Source organism: Ursus americanus, chromosome 20 (assembly GCF_024610735.1).
Source record: "Ursus americanus isolate L20-20 chromosome 20, mUrsAme1.1.p, whole genome shotgun sequence".
Lineage (NCBI taxonomy): Eukaryota > Metazoa > Chordata > Mammalia > Carnivora > Ursidae > Ursus > Ursus americanus.
Window position 1 is genome coordinate 2,948,529 of NC_142146.1, and position 21,336 is coordinate 2,969,864.

At 47.1% G+C, this 21,336-nt stretch overlaps 1 long non-coding RNA gene across 3 annotated transcripts in view; it reads right to left on the reverse strand.

The window, feature by feature from the left end:
* LOC148108357 (uncharacterized) overlaps window positions 1-19,501 on the reverse strand; it is a 116,070-nt gene extending 96,569 nt beyond the window's left edge. Inside the window, exons 1-2 of one of the 3 annotated variants that reach the window (XR_015727823.1) lie at window positions 19,024-19,499; window positions 14,528-14,586 (exon numbers count right to left, since the gene is read on the reverse strand). This is a non-coding gene — a long non-coding RNA (uncharacterized LOC148108357). Of the gene's footprint in view, window positions 1-14,527; window positions 14,587-19,023 lie in introns of all 3 variants that reach the window. The other 2 variants (XR_015727821.1, XR_015727822.1) reach the window with 2 other exon arrangements.
* Window positions 19,502-21,336: the final 1,835 nt, after the last annotated feature.

Here is a 21,336-nt window from a genome sequence, read left to right on the forward strand (position 1 = left end):
AAGAGAAGAGACCCAATAAATTCATTATTGAGGAAGGAACTGGTTTGTTTAAAGTCTATCTTGAGCTTCTTCTCAGACACCACTGCAGCACCTCAAGTATTCCACGGAATGAAATATTAATGGAAGAATTAATAGAGTTTTGAACAGGGTATAAATGTAACAAGGGGAGACAACGGGGTCACCCCTTTCCAGTATAAAAAGCCACTGCCCAACTGTCGTCAGAGGCCATTTAAAACAGGAGGAAAGAAAGACACCTCACCACACCTCACATTAACAAATTGTTTTAGAAGAAAAAAAAGTAATTTATATTAAATTATTTTTCATTTGGAGAACACATATTGATTATAAATAATTTCCTCTCTGATATTGAAAAAAAAATTTTTAACTGAATGTCAAGCAATTTCCCCCCAATTCTACGGGGAAATAAACTCACTATTCTCACAGCCATCACAGACTATAGACTCTAATGTTCAGTTTAGAATTTTTTATCTTCCACAGAAAAATGTTTATTGTAATGATTAGTGTTCTTTAAAAACAACAAAACCTCTTACGATGTTACGGACATTTCCATTGCTCATAGGATTTACAGCTGTTTAAACATTTTGAGCTTTTTGTCTCAACTGCATTAGGGTCTACTCGAACCAAAATCACTGTTTGTTTACCTGATTGCAAGACAAGCTCCATTTTCCTTCTTGGGCCTGCTAATGGTCCCCGAGCCTGAGTTCCCCTCTTTATTTTTTACCCAACAATGCCAGGTATCAAGTTATTAGAGCATTGGTCCATACCCCTAAAACAAATGGACTAAGGCAGGACCACCCCAGCCCAGAGAAGAGCCGGCGGACTTGCTTTATGGCTCAGTTATGTCAGGATTAAGAGCGAGAGCAGTTGACCACATGCAGTGAGGCCAGGGACTATGTATCACCAGGGGCATCCCTGAAGAAGTGTGGACCACTCGGGACAGTTCCTCTTACTGCCAATGCCCTGTGCTTTCCTCCTGATCTAGGTTCCCTTGGAGTCCTTTCCTGGCCTTGGCACTAAGCATTACCGGCTGTGTGCAATCATCCTCTTTTCATGGAGGTGGTCCAGGTGGAGCACAAGTGCTTTGTGAACTACTCATGAGGAATCGCAAGATAGTAATTATAAAAACCAACACTACCCTATAAAGTTACAGGGTCAGAGTGGCTTAAGCCACTAAAGGATCAGTGTTTGAAAGGAAAATACGGTAGACCCGAATGCGGTTTGCGTTTACACAAACCTGGTATCTGCAGTCCTACGGTGTGCAACGGCTCTGCCCTTTTGCAGAAGCAGCGAAGTGGCAGGAACGAGGTGACACAGCAAGCTAATGTCCCAGTCCAGGATTGAGTCTACTGATTTCAGGGTATTCTCCCTCGGGGTCTGGATCTCCTAAAGTTAGCTGATATGGGGATGGGATTGTCTTGTGGTTCCTTTTGGAAGGCATGGCTGGGTCCTTCGTAGGGCCTCTTGTTATTCCCCCACATCTTTGAAACCTAATCCCTACCTGCCCTCATCCTAAAGGCCACTACCATTCCTTGCTTGGGCTAGCACCGTCAACATGAGGGGTGTTGCAGTTTGAGACTCTTTTACCTAAGAGCAGATTAAGGGGACTCTGTGTGATGCCATCCACCCCCTGGGATCCCATCTGTGCACAGAGCATGGGGCTCGAGTCTGTCTGACCAAGCACCTAGAAGTGGGGCATGCTCATGAGCAAGGGCTGAGACGGGAGGGTGTGACTGGCGTCCTCTGCCAAGGAAAAGGTCAGGAACCACCACTAATTGCTGTTCTCAGAGTTCTTCTTTTGCCTCTTTTGCCTGTACCACCATCACCCAATCTTTCTGTCATGGCTTGGTTACCAAAACCTATTTCATGCATTTATTCTCATCTGTTAAGCTCTCCTCTCAAATGCCTCAGCTGCTGATAGAGACACAGGCAGGGCCATACCCAGAGGGGGAGGCTTGATCCTGCTCTCCACCCACCTCCACTGCTAGCTGTCTTCCTGCCGTGTCAGTGCTCCGCCTGGAGACTGACAACACCTGACCTTATTGTCAGACCTCCAGACGAGGAGAGTTATGCCAGTTACACACTGCTAAAGCTAAGCAACCCTTTCCTGGATGGATCCAGACAGTTCCCAGGTTCTTCAGGTAAAAACTTCCACCTCGCTTTACAGATCATCATCATACCTGAACGTTCCTCACTGTGAGATCTCATGTTGGCTGTGACCTGGGGATCAAGCGATTTGATCATATTAAGGCAGATGGGTGTTTGAGACCTTGCTGCTTTGTGGTAGCTTTGTTTAGCTCAGGCTTGGCTCAATGACCAGGAGTGAAGAGGAGAGGATGGCATGTAGCTTCCCTGACCGTCCATTTCCTTATCTAACCTGGGAAGTACAGAACTAACTCCACAAAGCTCTGGTAGAGGTGAATGGAGACAATGTGTGAGAAAGATGGCACCAAAAGTACTCAACAGATCTTTCCCAGTCTTCTCTCACCCACCCAGTATTGCATCCCCCAAGAGCTAGTCCATGGCTGCCACCTCAACCCTGGGAAGGGAAGCCGTCCTCCCAGCCCCTCAAGGGAAGCCCTGCCCGGCTCTCAGAGGCAGAGACGGCAGGTGGGTCCTTCTGGCTTCTCAGCAGGTGGGCTCCCAAACATTTCTGTCTTCAGATGCTCTCAGACTTCTCTCTCTCTTTTTCTGCCACCAAGCAATGACTGTGAGGCCATGCTAAGTGCTGGGGTACAGAGGGGAGCAACAGAGACACAGTCCCGCCCTCGGGGCCCTTACCATCTAATGGGGGCCAAAGGAACAAAGCAGATGCCCCCAAGTACAATGTGAAACTGCAGAGTGTTATGAAACACAGAAGCAGCAACAGCCCATGGCAGGAAAAGGGGAATGGGAAGCATAATGTCATCAGATTTGTTTCTAAGGACCACTCTAGATGCTGTATGGCCAGGGACAGGGAGCAGAGGCTGGAGACAGGTAGAACAGATGCAGGTGGGTCAGATGGAGGCCAGGGTGTGGGCTCAAAGAGAGAGGAGGTGACCTTTGCTTGGGTGGTGACTCTGGGGATGGGCTAGATGCGGGCATGAGGGAAATGAAGGTGCCCCGGATGACAATGCAACTGGGGCTTGAGCAGGACTTGGGCCAATTCTAGGCCTAATCCCAATCACCAAGAAGCAACAGCACATGGACAGAAAGCAGACGGAAGACAGCTCAGACCCTGTGTGGAACTCATCATGGCCTAAATAAATTAAACAAACAGTAAATCACATAATCTCCCTGAATCCTATAATGTGGCTGGCAGGGCCTCTTCCGATTTTAAGTGGGTGCCTCCCTAGAGCTGTCAACCATTCTGCCCATATAAAACAGGAATTATTACTGGGTTTTGTTGGGTGGCAATATCCACAGCCATCGTTCTGCATAGTGCTTTGCAGAAACAAGTCTCTTCTTGTTGCTAACACAGAGCACTCCTGTGCGCAAGGAACCTTCTCCGGGTGCTTACACGCACACATTCATTGGTGCTGATAACTACCCTTTGAGAGAGTACCATTATCATACATATTTAGAAGCTGATGCAAGGAGAGGTTAAGGAACTTGCTCAAAGGCATACAGCAGCGAGCAAGTAGTACGGCCAGGATGTGAACCCAGGCCGTCTGAATCCCAGCCTGTGCTCTATCACTCTCATAAACCCAGGCGCCTAGCCCTGTGCTGACGGCTTGTCTTCCTGCCGCCTTCTCCCTCTGCCGTGAAGCCGGCTGCGTCTGCCTTGGTTTCTCTTCCTGCTGACATGGATACAGGGGGGAATTGGGGATGACAGGTACCACTGAACATGAACCTATCCCCCTTCTCTCAGCATTTCCCCAACTAAGGTTCAGGTTTCCGTGAGGCAGAACATTTGACTAGTATCTGGGACAAAAAAAAATTTCAGGGTGGACACTGCACTGAAGCCGATATCCAGAGTTGATAGCATATGGCCGTACACTTTGCAGAGACAGAAACCTAATATTCAAACAGAAAATAGTTTCGAAAGCCTTTGGAACACTTCAACCAATGATCTGCAGAGGCAGACGCAAATCACCGTGAAGAAAACTTTTTCTTCTAATAAGAGTAAAACTCTAAGAAAAAAAAAAAAACTCGAGTAAGTGACTCACTGATATGCATGGAGGCAAGGGAAAAGGGGCCTGGGGAGCCACGTGGATGGATCACAGAGGCCTTGAGGCCCAGCTGGGGAGAGGAGGCTGGGAAATGAGGCCCCTGGAGCATATGTAAGCTTCTGATTTGTTCCTTCTTTTTCATCTTGCGTAGCTCACGATTCAAACACCTGGGGTAGGTGATGAGCTGGTCTAGAAGCCCGGCCGGAGGCAACTCAGTGTCTGGGCCTTGGAGAGGAAGGACAACAACATGGCTGGCCTGCACCTCTTCTCGCTGTGTGACCTTGAGCCACCGGCCTGCCCTCTCTAAGCCACTGTCTTCTTTTGCAGACGGTGCCTACTACACGTGTGGTTATGAAAATACCCACACCAAGTGCTGAGGAAACGCTACAGAGGGATAGTTCACAAGGGCAGTAATAATAAGTCACGGGGGTGAGGAGGCAACGTCCTCTAGGCCCTAGGTCATGCTGCTCAGGGCCCAGGTGGCCCATTTAAGTCCAGCCCTGAGGGAGGGAGAACACATACCTCGCTATTCCTGAAACAAATGATGCCCTCAGAGCTCGAGTCCAGGGCACTGTGTGATCCTGACCACCCCTGGCCCTCGGGGCAGAGCAGGCGCTGGGAGACTACCAAGAGGCAGCCTGACTGGAGGGATGGGTGGTGATGGGACCAAGGAAGTCTCCCCAGGCACTCTGGATCCTGACAGTGGACTATCGCCACACCTGCACTCAGCCTCTGTCAAGACAACTCGTCGCGCCAACCTATCTGTGAGACAAAGTCGGAAGGTGTCTGTGGGATGTCGTTACTAGTTAATGGGGCATTCGTGCTGACAACCAGAGAGAGTTAGAAATAACCATTGTCTTCCCACACGAGATTAGTCCCCAATACTGTAACTTTAAATAATTGATGAACCCAAGCTTCTCTCAATTGGTGGGAGTCCAAGAGAACAGCTCCCCACTGCCCACATGAGCTGCTGTGTTCCTCTGCAGGGGGCTCTCCACTGGGCCGGGCCTGCATCCCTGAGGCAGCTTCCCCACCTCCAGCCCACAGACTCTGAGACAAAGGCTCTGCCAGCGAGACCCTGCCTCTGTGTCAGCAAGCACTCTGCCACCCACTCAGCAGATGCTGATCAAACCTCAGCTGCTGGCCTGGGCCACAGTCCTGCCTGGGACAATGAGCCCTCTCAGTGTGCTTTCAGTCAAACGACCCAACCACCTTCTTCAAGCAATGACGTTTGACCATTCTCAAGTACGGTAACTCCTATAAAGAAAGATACGAATGGTGCTAATCTGGAGGATTGGGCCATTCTTGTACATAAAAGGATTTTTCTGTAGGCTTGTTGTGAATTGTCCTTTCTCAGTGGCTTAATTGTCAGCCAGATATTTGAGAGCAGAGTGGAGAAGGTGCTGGCCATGCTGGTGGGAGGTGCTCACAGGGGGACCTCCCAGAGCCATCCACATGTTTCAGGGCGCAGAGCCCATGGGGCGGCCGAGGGACAGGGCATCGGAGGGCGGCGTGCCACAGTCCAGAGCCTGGCGTGCTCCTGGCACTGGGTAGGGCTGTGACAGGGAGACCTTAGTAGGACAAAGGAGACTGACCATGCTTTTCCCCAGAAGTTGCCAAAGGTCCTCTTAGCTGAGGGACAAGTCTGGAATGTTACAGCCATCTTCAGGGCCACAGTCCACTGGGGCTCTGCAGCCATTTCCCTTCTGGGATTAGTTCTTCTTTCCTACAAGAGGCTGTTGGTATGTCAGCCACGGTCTACAGCAGGGGGAGAAAGTGTGGACATCAGCCCTCCCACCTGACTGTGGGCGCTGCAGCCACGGTTCTCCACATGCTGGGCAGCATGGCTCAGGCATGGGACGATGACACAGCCAGGGGGACTGTGCCCCTGCTCCACCAGCCCAGCATCAGTATGGCAGTGCTGAGATGGGAAAACTCACAGACACGGTGAAATGAGGAAAGCAGACAGTGATGGCCCTCTTGGAGATTTGCAGTGCCTCACTGACCAGCCACTCCTGCCGTCCTGATAACAGAACCTAGAGTCTGTGCAAGCAGGCAGGTGCTTGCCTCTGCCTCTCCCACCTCCTCTCCTACCCCACACTAGAATCCCCCACACTCGGAGTTCCTGCAGTAAGCCCTGCTCCCTCAGCCCCTCTGCCTCTGCACATGTCCACAGAGGGTCCCTCAGACTCACACCTTCTTCCTCCTCCATTAAGACTGAGTTCTGGAAGCTTCTCCCACGGGTGAGGCCCTCTGCACCCTGGATCAGCTCCCTCCCAGTTTCTCTCTCCCCTGGTGTGCTCCTAGCCTTTCTTCCTATGGGAATGGGGGGGGGGGGGGCAGAGCCAACACCCTTCATCAACATGCACCTGTCCAAGGGAGGGGCCCAGCTATCCCCACATTCAGAGGGATCTCCAGGAGAGGAAGGCTCCACTCTTTGAGGCTACCCACAAAGCAGCAGCCCCAGAAAGGGGCTTCCTGGGTACAGCCAGGAACTGCACAAAACAGAGAGGCTGTGCTTACTGAACCACCCTTCACAACTTGTCCTGGTAGGTCCACTAAGCTGGATACTGCGGGACACAGTGAGAGGGCAACAGCAGGAGGGTTAGTGGCATCCTTACCCCCTACATACACACTACAAATACTTGCCTGCTATGCCTCAAAATTCTTGTTCCTTCAAAGAAGAAGGAGGTGGAGGAATTTCCAAAAGTACCACCAAAGTGCTGGGAGGCAGCTCTGCGAAGACAGGTGTGGGTGAGCAGTTTGACCAGGAGGAGGGGAAGGGCGAAGTAGCATCAGGAAGGACCAGAGTTCACCTGGTGGCGGGGGGGGGGGGGGATAGTGCACATGTGCACGTGTGTGTACATGTGTGCACTTGTGTGCATGTGTGCATACATGTGTGCGTGTGTATGCATGCATGTTGGGCAGAAGCAGTGAGGAGAGTAGAAGCTGCAGGCTGGGAGGCCTAAGGTGAATGCCTAGCACATCCACACACAGGGGAAAAGCAAGAGCCTGGGTCACTGCCAAGAACATCCAGTCAAGGGCATTAAAAAATGATATCCCAGGCACCTCAGTAGGAGTGTGTGATACAGATTAGAGCCCCTGCATAGGCCCTGACCTGGGAACTGAAGGGCGGGTAAGGAAGGACCGTGGCTCCTAGCTGCAGGATGCAGCTAGGGGGTGGAAGCAGGCCCTATGGGGCCCTATGGATATAAGCCAGGGCAGATGAGGAAAGAGAGCCAAGGACTAGAGGTGTGGGGGAAGATGGGGGGCCTTAGGAATGAGGGATTTGGCCACAGGCATCAAGAGAAGCAGCTTGCAGGCACCCTGTGAAGCAGGCCTTGAGGGAGATTAGATCAGCAAACACAGGGGAAGACAGAAGAGCAGACAGTGTGCAGGAGCTACAAGGTGGGGGAGCCCTGCCAGCAGTCCTGAGGGGCAGGGGACAGTGAAGGCAGGGTTGGGCAGGTGATGGAGATGTGACCAGTCCTGTCCTCCTAGGAACCCTGACTGGAAGGACGACTGGAGAGAGGAGCAATCCAAGGAGCCAGAGACCAAGGCGGAACATTTACATTCAGCTGGGCATGAGCTGCTACAGGCCTGAATGAGGTCAGCATCAGAGTGGCTAGAGAGACAGGGCATTGCAGGGGACCACGATAGCAGCGGAGGTAGCAGGGCTTGGGGACTGCACTGGATACAGGAGGAGGAGCTGCTGAGGTTCCTGGGGATACTGGGCTACATGGGGTCACCCTGGGCAGACACAAAGAGGATGGTCACAACTGCAAAGCATCCTTTACCCCTCCTTCCTCCCCACATATCTATTTGTAAAGTCTTAGGGTGGTGGGAGCCAAAGACCCCAAGCTCCACCAGGAATAAGTCCACTAGCCCAGTGACTCTGGTGTCCCGGAACAGATTTTGAGAATGTCAAAGTCAATGCAGTCAGAAGACCCTCTATATTTATGGGGAAAGCTTTAGCTGGTTTTAGTAAGAGGCCTGTGCCTGTGGGATGAATGAGTTGTCCTAACTTCTCAATCAGTCCTGCCTTGAATGAAGGGGTCTATGCTTCCTTTTAAAGCACACTTGAGGTAAATTCCTTCAGACGCAGGAGTCCACATGGAAATTAGATGTTGAAGCCCTACCCATGTGCAACAGGGTAGAATGACCACAAAGAGGAAGTGTTAGAAGGGCCTTCTGGAAGGGCAAATCCAGATTTTTTCCCTAACGCCCTCTTCCAAAGCCAGAATTCCCTCTGAGAGCACCTCACATGGACTCAAAGCCAAACAAATGAGCCAGGACCTGGGTAGGTTCTGGGGTAACTGAGACTAACCGCCCAGTTAGGGACAGAGTCTCAGAGCAGCAACAACAGTCGAACTCATGGAAGCAAAGAATAGAATGGTGGTTGCCAGGGGCTGGGGGAGGGGGGATGGAGAGTTGCTAATCAACGGGTATAAAATTTCAGTTATGCAAGATGAATACATTCTAGAGATGTGCTGTACAACATTATGACTATAGATAACAATACTGTGTTGTGTACTTAAAAATCTGTTTAAGAGGGTAGACCTCATTCTAAATGTTCCTACCATGATTTAAAAAAAAAGAAAAAAAGAACAGTGACAATATCATGCGCCGTGTCCTGATGGAAAGCATTGGGTTCTATTTAAAAACCTAAGAACAAGAATGCAACGGGAGCCACCACGACGTGCATGGTAGCTGTGCAGGGCTCACCACCTAGAGAGCACCGTGCTCAGTGCTGACTGGCAGTTTCTGCAGCGTGTACTGACTTTAGCTCACGTCGTCCACGCAGGGGACTTCACGGCAAGCCTGACCCCTTCCCAGATTCTCTGAGACAGTGCCGTCCAGCACGGACTCACTAGCTCCATGTGTTTTTTTAAATGTTAATTTTAACGAAAAGGAAATAAGATTTCAGAAATTCAGCTTTTCAGTCACACTGGCCACATTTCAAGGGCTCAGTTGCTGCATGTGGCTAGTGGTTCCAGGCAGTGCAGATACAGGGAATTTCTGTCATCACAGAAAGTCCCCCTGGACAATGCTGCCCAAGAAATAGGCTCTACAAGGAACCCGGTCAGCCTCATGTTTAGATGTAGAAAACTTAAGGTCGTTTAGTCATCGTGGCCACCACCAGCAGCATCCCTACACTATTATACAATGAAAAGAAGAAAAGAAAAGAAGAAAAGAAGAAGAGGAAGAAGGAGGAGAAGGAGGAGAAGGAGAAGGAGAAGAAGAAGAAGAAAACCTGGAATTTGGCCAGTTTTCCTACATTTACTAACACCTCCAAAGAAACGGCAGAAGTTGTCATCTCTATAAATGTTCACCTTGTGCTGTTTCAATTTTTATTTAACTGTCCATTTATTTTTTATAATAATATTTTTATTATGTTAGTCACCATACAGTACATCCCAAGTTTTTGATGCAAAGTTCCATGATTCTGCCAATTTAAATCCTTGCCTAGAGAGAGTCTGTCTGCCTGCCCGCTGTAAGCAGCATCCCAGCTCCACAAATACCTGCTAAGACACATCTCCAAAGAGTGTTCATGAAGGCCTCAGTTAGAACTTTGTCTGGGCTGAAAATTCATACTCCCCCAAATTATTTCCAGAGATGGAAGGGCCTAACAACGTGGGTCTATAGTAGATTTCATTTTTAAAGTCTTCTCTTGAATGCTGATCTTTTATTTTAATGAGAAGGGAGAAAAATGATCCATGGGAAGATAGAAGTGTTTGCAGGGGTCTGTGAAAGAGCACAGCAACAAAATGAGGATTCTGAAGAGGGTATGGCCACCTTGCTGCACAGTAACATTGGCTAAGACACTAGGTTTTCAAATTGTTGATGTAGGCACACAGTTCATAGACTGGGTACCCCCTCTGCTTGGCTGAGACCAAATCCAGCCCATCAGGTAATGGGTTTGCATGCTCACCGAAGCATGGTCATCAGGGTGCAAGGTCACAGAAAGATGAAGAGATTTAACCTAAAAGTAGAACGGGTTTCACTTGATTTTTTTTATTTTTTAAAGTGAAACTTAAAGCCCCCATCACCAACACATACACACACACACACACACACACACACACACACACAGACACACACCAAAGCCAAAGCAAACCAAAAACTCTACCACACATTACTCTTTCACCAAATTTCTACATAACCATGGTGGGGTCTGCCTATCAATAAGAAAATAACTTTTGTGTCAGCATGTATCTTAAACAAAAACTAAGCTGGGGAAACAGTCGAGCCTATTTTCTTTAATAGGCTTATAGGACATTTGGTTATGCCTATTTTTCGGTGTTAGGTTTTGAATTAAACTGGAATGGTTTAGGCTCCCTTGGAGTGGGACATAAGCATTTAACTATTAATAAATGTAACAGTATGCTCATAGGTATGTTATATATTCATACAATGCACATATATTAATCTATCAATAATATAAGAAGTCATTGGCTAACTGTGGCCCCCAGCTAATCCCCTCTTACATGGGGAATATGGATTCTTAAGAGGCACATGGGGGTTTAATAAAGGTTTCCTCTGTGTCACAGGGTTTCTCTTAGTGATACTAACTTATATAAAGCTTGGAGGGTACATGCCCTAAGCAAACTGCCTGTTGATTTTCTGTTGGCATGAGCGATTACACCTGAAAATAAACTTTTTATTAAATGTGAAGCTAGATCTATTTAAAGTAGTATATGCCGAACTACTTCACTGATCATTGAATTAGTACATTTGTAATCTTTCTTTATTTCGCCTGAATGTGTTTTTATTAAAGTGGAAAAAAACACCAATTTTTAAAAAGCATATTACCCTCAATCCCTTACATCAATAGCTATTACTGGAACCGTTGCCGGAAGAAAAGTAGTCCCACCGCTTCTATTAGATGAATGTAACTTCATGCTGCACCTAAGGGAAAAGAGCTCGGACTCTGGTTTCTGAAAATAGAGCAGTTATAAGAAAAAAATACAGGAGTCCCAGCTACTTCCAAATCTCCATTTAACATATATAAAAATCACCTCAGAAATCATAATGTCCATTTCTCTGAAATAGCTGCAAATGTGACCTTGTTTTTGAAATTTAGAGTGAATAAAGATTCTTTTAAAACAATTCAAAAGCTTTACCAAGGACCAGGTGAGTATATTGAAGTTATTTTTAATTCTACTGAACAGGTCTATATGGGGGCGCCTGGGTGGCACAGCGGTTAAGCGTATGCCTTCGGCTCAGGGCGTGATCCCGGTGTTATGGGATCGAGCCCCACGTCAGGCTCCTCCACTAGGAGCCTGCTTCTTCCTCTCCCACTCCCCCTGCTTGTGTTCCCTCTCTCGCTGGCTGTCTCTATCTCTGTCGAATAAATAAATAAAATCTTAAAAAAAAAAAAGAGGTCTATATATGCTTACATTTGTTCTGCCTTTAAATATTCTCACTGTAGGATGTTAAGGACTGGTTAGAAAGCAATCTATTAAAGCGGGTATTATATTATCAAACCAGGTATTATAGTATCAACACACAATCTTTAATATTCTTCAATCAGAAAATAGTTCATATAACTTCTACCTTAGGTCCTATTAATTTTTCTGCCTTTATTTAATTAAAAGAAATTAGTAAAACTGTCCAAAACTTAAGCTACAGCAAGGCCTATAAATGCAGTTTTCAAACTCAAATTTCTCCGGGAAATGTTTTCTTTCCAATTTTCTTTTCCCCAGGATTTAATTTGGTGACATCCAATAAGTCCCAGTTTTGACATTTGCAGACATACATTTCTCCGTAGGTTAAAAGTAATGAAGTTTATGCAAATAGCTAATTCCCAAGTTTAAGGTTTTCATATAACCTCGCTTTTGCTAAAAATCTCAACGCATAATTCCCCAACCTTAAACTATCAAATTTGATTGCCTCTCTTTGTGCAAAAAACCACGTATGACAAATAATTTCTAATTGTTACAAAGCTGTATACATACATAAAGGAATATATAGATAAAAGATTTTATTTATAAAAGATACTACTGAACTATGTCGCTCTCCTATAATCATATACCGTTAAGCCTCTGCAACTGGCTAGGTCTCAGATAATCCCATTTTCTCAGCAAAATTTGCATTCTCTTACTGCTAATCAGAAATCTTTAGAAATAAATCAGAAGCACTTTAATGAAGTAGATGAGACCAAGCAAAAGTTCTTGGAACCCTATGGAAGAACAGACATGATCAGGGCCTGATGTCATGTCTTTTATACCTTGATAGCCTCACTTGCCCTACTTTACCCATTCTTTGTGATAAGTCATAGGTTCTTCCGGTTATCAGATATGACCTGAGATTTAACAAGTAAAAACTCTGCCGTACTTTTAAAAGTCTTGAACACTGCCCAGGAACTGGAAGAGTCATTTGTCTACAGTGTGATTTAATTTTTGCCATTAAAAAAAAAAAAAGAAATCAACAATTAAAACCTGATTAGCAAAGAGCCCACTGGCTTCATTCACTTACAGGAGACAAAGAATTCCTGATGGAAGCTAGGTTGCACCCCACCCAGTGGGCTGGAAGCCTATAAATGTATCCCACTGTCCTGGGATAAAGTAGGATTACAGCTACTACAACACTGCATGTCCCCTCTGTGGCCGGATTCTACAGACAACCAGCAGTCCGGGAGTTAGCTCTATGTCAAAAACATCACTTTCCCAGAAGTATGTACCATCATAATCACTGCTCTATCGGGAAAATGTATTTTAATGAATTGCACATAAAACTTAATAAAATTGATATTCCTTTACTTATCATTCACTGGGAAACTTTAAAAGAAAAAAAAAGATCTAGCTTTCCTAACGCATGAGTATTTTTCTCTGCTCCTCGGTTGTTCTTAAAAATAATTTATGTAAAGCAGGCTTTTCTCTAAATATACTGTGCTCTCCCATGTACACATTGAAAATGATATTTGCATACAGTGAGTGTATGCACTGATACACACATGGTAAAAACTTAAAAAATATGGACTGCATAAATCAGTTGCTGATTTTAAATACACACCAACTTAAACAGATTTGTTTGCAATTTCTGAATTCCTCAGGTAGAAAAGATCTTTCTTGCTGGCTGGGGTTCTAGAAGATGTTTATGCTCTACAGAGTGTGCAAAGATGCTTCCCCACGTAAACAAAGAAAGCAAGCTTCCAAGATCTTGGTATTCTAACCCTGCCTCTGCTATTAAAAATCTACCCGATGAATGCGACGGAGAGCCGTACACCCAGTCTGTCATGCTACAGTAAACATGGTGTTTTGTGTGCTGCCCAGGACATTTTTTCTCATGAATATAAGTCGCCTGCCATTTATTATGAGATTTTTTCCCCGATTGACACCCCATTATGTATATTCAGTCAAGCTCAAACAAGATTTCAAGTGATCAATATACTATTTGTGCTGAAAGTCTATTAGCAGCTCTAGCAATAAACTCTGCAGTGAAACAAAAACGGAGAGATATTTAGTGAACGGAATTACATGGAAATCCATGTTCTGGGCAAGGGGGCAGGAAGGCAGAAAAGCAAGGGAAATAGAAGGTACGACAGACAGTTTTCCTAATAAAAATCAGCTTTCTAGAGCCCGACCACTGATGAAATGCATTCAATGCCTAAGAATTTTGCAAAAATATCTTAAATTCATGCTGAGATCTCTAGAGAAGCAGGGAGGGGTCTAAACCAGCACTGAACCCCTCTCCGAGAACGTATAGCTTCCTTCACGAAGAGCTGTACTTGATAACCTCAAAGCAGAGAAGGTGGACTGACCCTGGGAAATCTGCAAAATCCTGCACCGTCCACGTCTTTGTGTGAAACAGCAATGGCCTCCTACAGATTTCGACTCTTCCCGTTTTATAAATGAAGTGTACCAGATCGCTGTAGTATGACCGCAGCAGCTGAGCTAAGGACGCACTTGGGTGAATGTACAGGGAGCTTGACAGCCGCCACAGGATTTCATCTGGCACAAAAGAACTCTAGTCCTGAGACTAGATGGGTCCCCACATTGGAATCTGTCCGCTTGAGCTGGGAGAAGATTAGAATAGGCAGGGCCACCCAGAAAGATGTGACATCTGGGGAAGTGTCAATTCAAGCATCACGCAGACACCAAAGATTCATACTCTATCATCAGAAAAACGATGAGGTGGGGAGGGTAGAGAACACTGCCGCTCCAGGGCTGTGAAACATTACCTTGTTGTGTGGTGAATAAACGCTGCTCTAAGCTGGCACCCCTCCCCCAACCCAAGGTGGAGGTAGCTTACTTATGAGGCTACAGTCCTGAGTAAAAGGAACAAAAATAAGACAAAGTCTTCTGCATGGAGCTCCAGAATTATCGATATTTCATTATTTGGTTTGTTGAACTTACATTTTGAACTACTCTCAGGCAGAAGAGCAGAGTCGCCATCCACTTTATCAAAGGAAGACCTGTAAGATGAAAATATTTAGATCAATAGCATTCTGGATAGTTTCCAAATTCCGTAAGTAGTAAAGAAGATTTACAGGAATTTGACCAGAAGAGATGCATCCTGAGCTACATCGGGACAAAAGCTATTCCTCATGCTATTTTTAGTTCTAAAACCTAGAGCATGAGTACTTTTAAGTTGGCAACCTAAAAGAAAACATATTGCAAAAAATATTTTACTTATAATATGAACTATTGTGTTTCCAAGCACAGGAGCAGAACCCAACATCCGCCAGAAAAGACCCTCTCCATTACCCTGGGTCTACTCAAAATAAATAACTAAATAATCCTAAATAGCAATTCTGATTTGGGTAGGATGCATGCACAGGTGGCAAAATGTGCACACCAAAGTGCATTCTTGATTTTGCAGAGATATATATGGCAAGTATGTAATGTCACATGATTTTTAAGAAGCAGCAATTTCCAATTGGTTTTTTATTTTAATTTTTTTAAAGATTTTATTTATTTATTTGACAGAGAGAGAGACAGCCAGTGAGAGAGGGAACACAAGCAGGGGGAGTGGGAGAGGAAGAAGCAGGCTCCCAGCAGATGAGCCTGTGTGGGGCTCGATCCCAGGACTCGGGGATCACGCCCTGAGCCAAAGGCAGACGCTTAACGACTGAGCCACCCAGGCGCCCCTATTTTAATTTTTTTGAAAAGATTTTTATTTATTTGAAAGAGAATGAGAGCAAGAGAGATCACAGAAGGAGAGGGAGCAGCAGACTCCCCGCTGAGCAGAGAGCCTGTCACAGGCTCCATCCCAGGATCCTGGGATCATGACCAGAGCCAAAGGCAGATGCTTAACTGACTGAGCCACTCAGGCACACCCCCCCACGGTTTTTTAAAGGCATCTTCCTACTTACACTTAACCCAACCCAATACTCACACACCCAAAAATTATAATTAACTTTTAAATACATAAATGCACTGATATTACTAATCTTACAGCTCACTAGAATAAGTCGATTAGCAACATGAGTTTTCTTCAATCTCCTTGCAAAATACATGTAACCTGACATCCTCAAATGGAAAAAGGTAAATTCTTGGAGGCCAATTCTAAAAGAAACCAGACATCAGATGCTCCTCTCCATCCTGCAAGGCTCTCTAGGGGCCTGAAAAAGCTCAGATGAAGCAGCATCTCCTATGGTAAAAAAATGAGATTTGTTGGCAGGCTAAAGCAGCCCAGGTGTTTATTCAGCCAGCACATTCACTTCACCAGGAGGTGGGTGTTCTGGATGCTCCTCAGACAATGCTGTGTACATATTTACTGTCAGAACTCAAGGAAGTACTGTTCTGGAACCTTCTCACAATGCAATTAACTGTGCAAGTGGGCAATGCTAACTTCCACAAAATGATCACTGCAAATCTTAGGAAAAGACCCTCGTTGAAAGCAAGCTGCCAGAGTACCGGTGTCTGAGCAAAGCCCTGGAGACATCCTACAAGTTTGATTCTTGAGGCTGAAGCTGAGATCTATTGTGATTTCAGAATGACCCACAATCACAGGCAGTGTATCTGACTGTGTGTTCCTAGTGAAATCTCAAAGCCTTCTAGGGGCTAGGATTTGTAGGCGTGGTTTGTGGATTTTAAAGAGAAGAAAGATAGCGTAAGAAAGAAGGAAAAAAAGCAGAAGGTGGCTTTAGCAGCTTTGAACCTACATTGAGTCTCGACAGAACATAATTTTACCTGAAGTCTCACGTTAATCAGAAATAACTGTTAAGATACTGCTAACTGGTCTCCGCTTCCAGACTCAGTAGTGCATTAATTCACTCTAGCCATGAAGGGGGGAGTATCACTTTTGTCTTCTTTAAATAATTTACTTGTCTTAATAAATGGATGGCAACATCAAGCAGGCATCCTTTTGAATTGTTTGTTTTTTTTTTTAAAAAAAAGGAAAGAAAAAAGTCTTGGTACCTCTCTTCGTCATGGTCAGACCCGTTGTCTGCAGTAGACAATGCGGGTAAGTATGGCTATGATCATAATGATTTGTGAATTTATGAAGACTGCCTCTTTCTTCAGAGCAACTCAAAACATTTTCTTTCCCATAGATTTGAAAAAAGATTTGAAATCTCCTTGCGTTGTTGCAGAAATGGCTTGCCTTCTCCTAATCTGACGTGACATGACTGGGTTCTGATTGAAGGACCAAGCAGTAGAAGGTAAGCTCATTCACCTGTTTCTTCCTCCAATTATGCATGTCTGTTCTGAGATGCCAGGTGCTTGTCTATTCTGCAAGCAGGTTTATTGCCTGAAAATGAGCCCCCTCTTTCTAAAAAACTTACTTTAATAAATAAATTGTATTAAAAATACCAGAGCAAAAATAACTCTTTTTGGCTTTACTATATGCTTGGATATTTGTCCTTCTTATCACGTCTTTTAGCCTCAGGATCTTAAAATTTGGAAGCAGCTCTCACTTCATATCGCTTTTCTATCAAAATCAATCTGTGAAAGTTAAATAGATATTTAACAAGCTGTCAGGTAAAACCGAGTAACACTGTGGTTTTCAAGACCTACCTACGATTAAAGGCTATCCACCCTCCACAATTTTAGTGATCATTTAAGTAAATGTAATACCCAAGCCTAGAACTGCCTCTCTCTGCACCACTGCAATTCTCGAATTCCTTTCCTGGCCTTTCATGCAGATGCTCAGAAACAGGGTGGGGCTCCCTAGTCTTGCATGCAATGTTAAGGGAGTCTGTGCTGCAAAGAAAACTCAATTAATTGTTCATATTCATGTTTTTCAGTATCCTTCACAAATACCTTTGAAATAATCATGTTTAGGAGTGCCACTATTTCTCATGTTAAGATTTAGATTAAAATCTTTGTGTCAAACCAAATATTCTGTGCACAAGCATGGATGACAGGTATTGAAATGAAGGTGACAAGTCAAGGAATAGGGAAAACCTCCCTGAAGAAGAGAAGGGAAGAGGAGATGAGCTTCTCTGTTTATTGATGCCTCTGCTGGAGCTTTCTTTCTTTTATTATTATTATGGGGTGGTGGTTTGGGGGGGCGGTGGTTGCAGGTGTAGTTCTTTTAGAGTCTACAAGTAAAATCCAAGCCTGCTAAGCCATTCTGGTTCCCTTATGAGTCAGCAGGCCACTGAGCAGTTCAGCCAGTGCAGCCCAGAGTAAATGGACAAGGGCTGTCTTTGGACACACCCATTTTACTAATCCTGACTGATCTTTTAAAAAAACATCTTTATGCTACTTGGTGTCTGAACTCAGAACTCGCATCAAAAACTACACCCTTCCATCTCCACCAAAGATTCAGGCTCCAATGTGGAAGCACTCTCCTTCAGCTCTTTTACTGATGAGCACAATTGCATTAGAGCTCATTTCTCCCTCCTTGGGCAACTCCTGTGTCTTTTTCTCTCCAGTCTGCATGTTATCAGCTTGACATTCCCTTCAGTGCCATATGACAAATCAAATTGGCCATCATTGCACTCATCAAAGGAGGATGTTTTCTATTTCCGAGGACTGTTTCCTCTACTCCTTTCACAATCACGGACACACCAAAAAAAAAAAAAAAAAAAAGTCTTGGCTTTTTTTTTTTTTTTGAGGGGGGAGGGTGGTAGGAGATAATGAATGGATACAACTCACACTAAAGAAAGAAAAGCAGCTGATACTCATACAGCCAAGGGCACAGTCTCAAAATGTGATTTTTAAGTACCCAGTGCCTACACCTTAAATTTAAAGCATTCATCCAGAAATGCAGGTGTTAGTCGCTTTGAAAAACTTTACCAAAAAAATGAAGTACGTTGTTTTTCACATCTTTTTGCATGATTCAGCACTTTTAATACTAATTTCTGCCAAGAAGTTAAAATGTAAAAGGAATATTTTCTGGGTGCCTTAAAACCTCACACAGTCTTTATAAGCACCTGCACTCCTGCTACTATAGGGGCATATCAGAAATCCGGTGTGGGGTGGGGAGAGGCAATGTTTGCTGCCCTATCATCTCTCCAGTGACCACCTCAGAGGAGCGCAATTTCCCTCTGTAGGATGTAAGTGGCTTCTGGGGATGAAATGACCCACCGCCCAGACTTCGCATTATCTCTGGCTCATCTTCCTAGGAGCACCCCCCCACACACACAAGCAGGCAAACTCGAACGCACCTGTCTAACCCCCCCCCACCCCCGTCAGCTGCAGCTACACGCTCCACCTGATGTGTCTTTTCAACCTTTGTCAAGTATCTCAAGACAAGAATTTCCCAAGGCCCTTCCCCCAAATCCAGGCTTTTGCAGGAGACCCCAACCGCTGGAGCAGCAAGAGGAGGCCAGATGGAGAGAAACCTCGGACTCGCTCTGCAAACTTAACCTGCGCATCGCATGGATCCGCGTCTGCATCCGAGGACCCGCAAGTCCCCCCGCACTGACCCGCAGCATCCCACGCCCGTACTGCACACTCACCTGCCGGTAGGAGAGCCGCGCGCCACCGCGGTCTAGCCTCCCGTAGCGACCTCCGCCGGCAAGCCTCCGCACTGGGTGTCGGCAGCGCCCACAAGGGTGGCGGGGACCGCTGGCCGGCTCCGGGCTCGGCGGCGGGACGCCGGGAGCCGGCGGGAGGAGCGCGCCCGGGCGGGTCCGCGCCGAGCCCAAGCGAGCGGGCGAGCGGGGCGGGAGGGGCCATTTGTAACCGAGCAGACGCTACCACCGCCCCTTACTCGCGGGGGGCGGGGGCGGGCGGTCAGGTGACGGCGGCCCACCCTCCGCCGCCGAGCCGGGTGGTTCCTGCCCAGGAGGAGCCCCCTGGCGCGCTCTGATTGGAACTCCCGCCGCAGTGGCGGGGGAGGGGGGCACGTGACAGCCCGGCCCCGCGGCCCGGCGCGCCCCACCCCCGCTGGGCACCCCATCTTCCTCCTGGAAAAGCCGGGGGACACAGCGAAGGCGGGGGAGCTCATGGGGTGCAGGAGAGCCTACCAGCCCCTTTAGCCACAGCTCGGGGTGCTCCCGGCCTCTGAACCCGAAGAGGAAGGGCTCCCGGGCGGCCAGCGGGCCTTCACTGTCCTCCTGCCCTGCCCTTGGCCGCAGTACCCTCCCCCCACATCTCCAGGCACAGGCACTCGGTGTAGACCACTGCCACTCCATAGATGCTAGTGGCACTTTAGGAGTGTGTTTTTGGTTTTTGTTTTGTTTTGTTTTTCTCTTTGCACACCCGCACATTGTGCCAGAGATAACCCAAGACGATGCCCTGCAGACCCCGCCCAACTCCGAGGCCCGGGAGAGCCCCGACCACGCCCGGGGATGTCTGACAGCTCCGGGGTTAGGTCGCAGAGAACCTGCCCCTCCGGAGAAGGAGGGGGCGCCGCGGGAGCTGCAAGTTTCCAACGCTCCCCTGGAAGCTGGGTGGAGGAGGGAAACGGCAGCCATCGGGGTGCGAATCCTGTTCCCAGCCTCCGGGAGCATGTTGCTGATGATAAAGGTCAAATTAAAACTACTAAGCTAGTGGTGCCGGCAGGGACGCGCCTCCTGGTCGTGGAAAGCCCGGCTATTAATCATCCATAACGAGCATTGCTTTCCTCACGTGGAAGAATTGGACCTAGGAGACCACCCCCCGCCCCAGTTGTGGTTCCTCAGAACGGATGGATTCCGCAGCCTCTTCCCCCACCTCCCCGTGGCCCTGCACCACCCTAGAAGGCAGGAATTCGGAGAAAATGCGGTGTCACGTTCACCACTGTGCCCGCGGACGCGTCTGCGCCAGCTCCAGCAACACGTGGGGACCGCAAATCTGGGCATCTGCTCTCCACTTGGGTGGCTATGTGGGTATACTTATATGATTATTTATTATAACCAGATTTAAAGGAAAAGTCGGCTTCTACACTGGATTCTTTTAAACTTTTGTCCAAGGTAGTTTCGTACTCGGTTTGGGCGGGGATGCGGGCGAGGTCGCCGCGGAACTCAGCTGAGTCAAGGGGACCTCGGGGAGGAAGACGGAGGCCCCAGGTTCCTGGATGCTCTAGCCCCAGTTGTCTACTTCGATCAGCCGGGCAACGCTGAGGGCCTTTCCAACCGGAATGTGGCTCTCAGTATGGAAGTCAGGGGACCTTGACCCATTGGTACCTGGGTTTCGCTGAGCGCGGGACAAGTATCGAGCAGGTTTACCCGAAAAGGCGATTTAGCCGTAAAGCTTCTGGCACAAACGCTATATAGAGAACCTCTGAGGAAGCTGAGAATCTGACCAATGTCAACTGGGTGGGGGGAGGGGGAGAAGCCTCAGATATAAAAAGAAACGACGTGTACCCCCTAGGTCCCCGCCTCCAACTACTCCAGACCGCAAAGGTTGGTGAAGTCTTATCAGTAAAGTGTTAAATCCATCGGGAGGAAAAATGCTCGGTTAAAAAAAAAAAAAAACAGCACCTCTTTAATAGGAAAGTGGGTAAGTTTTCCATTTCCAGGTGTTAATCTTGATGGTGCCGCCGCGTTAAAAATGGGGGTTGATTGTGACAAGAGAATACCAGCACACAGGACTCAGACAGAATTTTCACAATTAAAAATAGCTTCCCCCTCACCCCTCGCACACACGCCAGTCAGCCACTCCAGCAAGGACTGGGGACCAGGAGGGTGTAGTCCGGGGTAGACCGCGCGGCCACTTGTTGCGGCACTGCCTGAGGAGGTAATTGCCGAGCGGATCTGGAGGAGATTCAGTTACAATCCCTTCTCCGCGATGCAGACGCTCCAGAAGCCGAGGCGGGCGGCGAGCACTGAGTCAGTGCCTCGAGATTT